The sequence below is a fragment of the Salvelinus alpinus genome, chromosome 8, assembly GCF_045679555.1.
Source record: "Salvelinus alpinus chromosome 8, SLU_Salpinus.1, whole genome shotgun sequence".
NCBI classification, from domain to species: Eukaryota; Metazoa; Chordata; class Actinopteri; order Salmoniformes; family Salmonidae; genus Salvelinus; species Salvelinus alpinus.
Window position 1 is genome coordinate 9,457,395 of NC_092093.1, and position 7,210 is coordinate 9,464,604.

The following is a 7,210-nucleotide window of genomic DNA, read 5'->3' on the forward strand; positions in this document are numbered from 1 at the left end:
CAAGTCCAGAACAGACTATGGGAGGAGCACAGTACTACATAGAGCCATGACTACATGGAACTCTATTCCACATCAGGTAACTGATGCAAGCAGTAAAAGCAGATTTTAAAGCAGGTAAAAATACACCTTATGGAACAGCAGGCACTGTGAAGCAACACAAACACAGACAGAGACACAAGCATACACACACAATAGCATAAGTGCTATACACACATACACATGGATTATGTGTTGTGGATATGTGGTAGTGGAGTAGGGGCCTGAAGGCACACACTTAGTGTGTTGTGAATGTATTGTAATGTTTAAAAAATGGAGAACTGCCTTAATGTTGCTGGACCCCAGGAAGAGGAGCTGCTGCCTTGACAGGAACTAATGTGGATCCATAATAAACCCCAGGAAGAGTAGCTGCTGCCTTGGCAGGAACTAATGGGGATCCATAATAAACCCCAGGAAGAGTAGTTGCTGCCTTGACAGGAACTAATGGGGATCCATAATAAACCCCAGGAAGAGTAGCTGCTGCCTTGACAGGAACTAATGGGGATCCATAATAAACCCCAGGAAGAGTAGCTGCTGTCTTGACGGGAACTAATGCGGATCCATAATAAACCCCAGGAAGAGTAGTTGCTGCCTTGGCGGGAACTAATGGGGATCCATAATAAACCCCAGGAATAGTAGCTGCTGCCTTGACGGGAACTAATGGGGATCCATAATAAACCCCAGGAAGAGTAGCTGCAACCTTGACGGGAACTAATGGGGATCCATAATAAACCCCAGGAAGAGTAGCTGCTGCCTTGACGGGAACTAATGGGGATCCATAATAAACCCCAGGAAGAGTAGCTGCTGCCTTGGCAGGAACTAATGGGGATCCATAATAAACCCCAGGAAGAGTAGCTGCTGCCTTGACGGGAACTAATGGGGATCCATAATAAACCCCAGGAAGAGTAGCTGCTGCCTTGACAGGAACTAATGGGGATCCATAATAAACCCCAGGAAGAGTAGCTGCTGTCTTGACAGGAACTAATGTGGATCCATAATAAACCCCAGGAAGAGTAGCTGCTGTCTTGACAGGAACTAATGCGGATCCATAATAAACCCCAGGAAGAGTAGCTGCTACCTTGACGGGAACTAATGGGGATCAATAATAAACCCCAGGAAGAGTAGCTGCTACCTTGACGGGAACTAATGGGGATCCTTAATAAACCCCAGGAAGAGTTGCTGCTGTCTTGACGGGAACTAATGGGGATCCATAATAAACCCCAGGAAGAGTAGCTGCTGCCTTGACGGGAACTAATGGGGATCCATAATAAACCCCAGGAAGAGTAGGTGCTGCCTTGACAGGAACTAATGGGGATCCATAATAAACCCCAGGAAGAGTAGCTGCTGTCTTGACAGGAACTAATGTGGATCCATAATAAACCCCAGGAAGAGTAGCTGCTGTCTTGACAGGAACTAATGCGGATCCATAATAAACCCCAGGAAGAGTAGCTGCTACCTTGACGGGAACTAATGGGGATCAATAATAAACCCCAGGAAGAGTAGCTGCTACCTTGACGGGAACTAATGGGGATCCTTAATAAACCCCAGGAAGAGTTGCTGCTGTCTTGACGGGAACTAATGGGGATCCATAATAAACCCCAGGAAGAGTAGCTGCTGCCTTGACGGGAACTAATGGGGATCCATAATAAACCCCAGGAAGAGTACCTGCTGCCTTGACGGGAACTAATGGGGATCCATAATAAACCCCAGGAAGAGTAGCTGCTGCCTTGACGGGAACTAATGGGGATCCATAATAAACCCCAGGAAGAGTAGCTGCTGCCTTGACAGGAGCTAATGGGGATCCATAATAAACCCCAGGAAGAGTAGCTGCTGCCTTGACGGGAACTAATGGGGATCCATAATAAACCCCAGGAAGAGTAGCTGCTGCCTTGACGGGAACTAATGGGGATCCATAATAAACCCCAGGAAGAGTAGGTGCTGCCTTGGCAGGAACTAATGGGGATCCATAATAAACCCCAGGAATAGTAGCTGCTGCCTTGACAGGAACTAATGGGGATCCATAATAAACCCCAGGAAGAGTAGCTGCTGCCTTGACAGGAGCTAATGGGGATCCATAATAAACCCCAGGAAGAGTAGCTGCTGCCTTGACAGGAGCTAATGGGAATCCATAATAAACCCCAGGAAGAGTAGTTGCTGCCTTGGCAGGAACTAATGTGGATCCATAATAAACCCCAGGAAGAGTAGCTGCTGCCTTGGCAGGAACTAATAGGGATCCATAATAAACCCCAGGAAGAGTAGTTGCTGCCTTGGCAGGAACTAATGGGGATCCGTAATAAACCCCAGGAAGAGTAGTTGCTGCCTTGGCAGGAACTAATGGGGATCCGTAATAAACCCCAGGAAGAGTAGCTGCTGCCTTGACAGGAACTAATGGGGATCCATAATAAACCCCAGGAAGAGTAGCTGCTGCCTTGGCAGGAACTAATGTGGATCCATAATAAACCCCAGGAAGAGTAGTTGCTGCCTTGGTAGGAACTAATGGGGATCCATAATAAACCCCAGGAAGAGTAGTTGCTGCCTTGGCAGGAACTAATGTGGATCCATAATAAACCCCAGGAAGAGTAGTTGCTGCCTTGGCAGGAACTAATGGGGATCCATAATAAACCCCAGGAATAGTAGTTGCTGCCTTGACAGGAACTAATGGGGATCCATAATAAACCCCAGGAAGAGTAGCTGCTGCTTTGACAGGAACTAATGGGCATCCATAATAAACCCCAGGAAGAGTAGTTGCTGCCTTGACAGGAACTAATGGGGATCCATAATAAACCCCAGGAAGAGTAGCTGCTGCCTTGACAGGAACTAATGGAGATCCATAATAAACCCAAGGATGAGTAGCTGCTGCCTTGGCAGGAACTAATGGGGATCCATAATAAACCCCAGGAAGAGTAGTTGCTGCCTTGACAGGAACTAATGTGGATCCATAATAAACCCCAGGAAGAGTAGCTGCTGCCTTGGCAGGAACTAATAGGGATCCATAATAAACCCCAGGAAGAGTAGTTGCTGCCTTGGCAGGAACTAATGGGGATCCATAATAAACCCCAGGAAGAGTAGCTGCTGCCTTGACAGGAACTAATGGGGATCCATAATAAACCCCAGGAAGAGTAGCTGCTGCCTTGGCAGGAACTAATGTGGATCCATAATAAACCCCAGGAAGAGTAGTTGCTGCCTTGGCAGGAACTAATGGGGATCCATAATAAACCCCAGGAAGAGTAGTTGCTGCTTTGGCAGGAACTAATGTGGATCCATAATAAATCCCAGGAAGAGTAGTTGCTGCCTTGGCAGGAACTAATGGGGATCCATAATAAACCCCAGGAATAGTAGTTGCTGCCTTGACAGGAACTAATGGGGATCCATAATAAACCCCAGGAAGAGTAGCTGCTGCCTTGACAGGAACTAATGGGCATCCATAATAAACCCCAGGAAGAGTAGCTGCTGCCTTGACAGGAACTAATGGGGATCCATAATAAACCCCAGGAAGAGTAGCTGCTGCCTTGACAGGAACTAATGGAGATCCATAATAAACCCCAGGATGAGTAGCTGCTGCCTTGGCAGGAACTAATGGGGATCCATAATAAACCCCAGGAAGAGTAGTTGCTGCCTTGACAGGAACTAATGGGGATCCATAATAAACCCCAGGAAGAGTAGCTGCTGCCTTGACAGGAACTAATGGGGATCCATAATAAACTCCAGGATGAGTAGTTGCTGCCTTGGCAGGAACTGATGGGGATCCATAATAAACCCCAGGAAGAGTAGTTGCTGCCTTGGCAGGAACTAATGGGGATCCATAATAAACCCCAGGAAGAGTAGCTGCTGCCTTGACAGGAACTAATGGGGATCCATAATAAACCCCAGGAAGAGTAGCTGCTGTCTTGACAGGAACTAATGCGGATCCATAATAAACCCCAGGAAGAGTAACTGCTGCCTTGACAGGAACTAATGGGGATCCATAATAAACCCCAGGAAGAGTAGCTGCTGCCTTGACAGGAACTAATGGGGATCCATAATAAACCCCAGGAAGAGTAGCTGCTGCCTTGACAGGAACTAATGGGGATCCATAATAAACCCCAGGAAGAGTAGCTGCTGTCTTGACAGGAACTAATGGGGATCCATAATAAACCCCAGGAAGAGTAGCTGCTGCCTTGACAGGAACTAATGGGGATCCATAATAAACCCCAGGAAGAGCAGCTGCTGCCTTGACAGGAACTAATGGGGATCCATAATAAACCCCAGGAAGAGTAGCTGCTGCCTTGACAGGAACTAATGGGGATCCATAATAAACCCCAGGAAGAGTAGCTGCTGCCTTGACAGGAACTAATGGGGATCCATAATAAACCCCAGGAAGAGTAGCTGCTGTCTTGACAGGAACTAATGGGGATCCATAATAAACCCCAGGAAGAGTAGCTGCTGCCTTGACAGGAACTAATGGGGATCCATAATAAACCCCAGGAAGAGTAGCTGCTGCCTTGACAGGAGCTAATGGGGCTCCATAATAAACCCCAGGAAGATTAGCTGCTGCCTTGACAGGAGCTAATGGGAATCCATAATAAACCCCAGGAAGAGTAGCTGCTGCCTTGGCAGGAACTAATAGGGATCCATAATAAACCCCAGGAAGAGTAGTTGCTGCCTTGGCAGGAACTAATGGGGATCCATAATAAACCCCAGGAAGAGTAGCTGCTGCCTTGACAGGAACTAATGGGGATCCATAATAAACCCCAGGAAGAGTAGCTGCTGCCTTGGCAGGAACTAATGTGGATCCATAATAAACCCCAGGAAGAGTAGTTGCTGCCTTGGCAGGAACTAATGTGGATCCATAATAAACCCCAGGAAGAGTAGCTGCTGCCTTGGCAGGAACTAATAGGGATCCATAATAAACCTGCCTTGGCAGGAACTGCTGCCTTGGCAGGAACTAATGGGGATCTGTAATAAACCCCAGGAAGAGTAGTTGCTGCCTTGGCAGGAACTAATGGGGATCCGTAATAAACCCCAGGAAGAGTAGCTGCTGCCTTGACAGGAACTAATGGGGATCCATAATAAACCCCAGGAAGAGTAGCTGCTGCCTTGGCAGGAACTAATGTGGATCCATAATAAACCCCAGGAAGAGTAGTTGCTGCCTTGGTAGGAACTAATGGGGATCCATAATAAACCCCAGGAAGAGTAGTTGCTGCCTTGGCAGGAACTAATGTGGATCCATAATAAACCCCAGGAAGAGTAGTTGCTGCCTTGGCAGGAACTAATGGGGATCCATAATAAACCCCAGGAATAGTAGTTGCTGCCTTGACAGGAACTAATGGGGATCCATAATAAACCCCAGGAAGAGTAGCTGCTGCTTTGACAGGAACTAATGGGCATCCATAATAAACCCCAGGAAGAGTAGTTGCTGCCTTGACAGGAACTAATGGGGATCCATAATAAACCCCAGGAAGAGTAGCTGCTGCCTTGACAGGAACTAATGGAGATCCATAATAAACCCCAGGATGAGTAGCTGCTGCCTTGGCAGGAACTAATGGGGATCCATAATAAACCCCAGGAAGAGTAGTTGCTGCCTTGACAGGAACTAATGTGGATCCATAATAAACCCCAGGAAGAGTAGCTGCTGACTTGGCAGGAACTAATAGGGATCCATAATAAACCCCAGGAAGAGTAGTTGCTGCCTTGGCAGGAACTAATGGGGATCCATAATAAACCCCAGGAAGAGTAGCTGCTGCCTTGACAGGAACTAATGGGGATCCATAATAAACCCCAGGAAGAGTAGCTGCTGCCTTGGCAGGAACTAATGTGGATCCATAATAAACCCCAGGAAGAGTAGTTGCTGCCTTGGCAGGAACTAATGGGGATCCATAATAAACCCCAGGAAGAGTAGTTGCTGCTTTGGCAGGAACTAATGTGGATCCATAATAAACCCCAGGAAGAGTAGTTGCTGCCTTGGCAGGAACTAATGGGGATCCATAATAAACCCCAGGAATAGTAGTTCCTGCCTTGACAGGAACTAATGGGGATCCATAATAAACCCCAGGAAGAGTAGCTGCTGCCTTGACAGGAACTAATGGGCATCCATAATAAACCCCAGGAAGAGTAGCTGCTGCCTTGACAGGAACTAATGGGGATCCATAATAAACCCCAGGAAGAGTAGCTGCTGCCTTGACAGGAACTAATGGAGATCCATAATAAACCCCAGGATGAGTAGCTGCTGCCTTGGCAGGAACTAATGGGGATCCATAATAAACCCCAGGAAGAGTAGTTGCTGCCTTGACAGGAACTAATGGGGATCCATAATAAACCCCAGGAAGAGTAGCTGCTGCCTTGACAGGAACTAATGGGGATCCATAATAAACTCCAGGATGAGTAGTTGCTGCCTTGGCAGGAACTGATGGGGATCCATAATAAACCCCAGGAAGAGTAGTTGCTGCCTTGGCAGGAACTAATGGGGATCCATAATAAACCCCAGGAAGAGTAGCTGCTGCCTTGACAGGAACTAATGGGGATCCATAATAAACCCCAGGAAGAGTAGCTGCTGTCTTGACAGGAACTAATGCGGATCCATAATAAACCCCAGGAAGAGTAACTGCTGCCTTGACAGGAACTAATGGGGATCCATAATAAACCCCAGGAAGAGTAGCTGCTGCCTTGACAGGAACTAATGGGGATCCATAATAAACCCCAGGAAGAGTAGCTGCTGCCTTGACAGGAACTAATGGGGATCCATAATAAACCCCAGGAAGAGTAGCTGCTGTCTTGACAGGAACTAATGGGGATCCATAATAAACCCCAGGAAGAGTAGCTGCTGCCTTGACAGGAACTAATGGGGATCCATAATAAACCCCAGGAAGAGCAGCTGCTGCCTTGACAGGAACTAATGGGGATCCATAATAAACCCCAGGAAGAGTAGCTGCTGCCTTGACAGGAACTAGTGGGGATCCATAATAAACCCCAGGAAGAGTAGCTGCTGCCTTGACAGGAACTAATGGGGATCCATAATAAACCCCAGGAAGAGTAGCTGCTGTCTTGACAGGAACTAATGGGGATCCATAATAAACCCCAGGAAGAGTAGCTGCTGCCTTGACAGGAACTAATGGGGATCCATAATAAACCCCAGGAAGAGTAGCTGCTGCCTTGACAGGAGCTAATGGGGCTCCATAATAAACCCCAGGAAGATTAG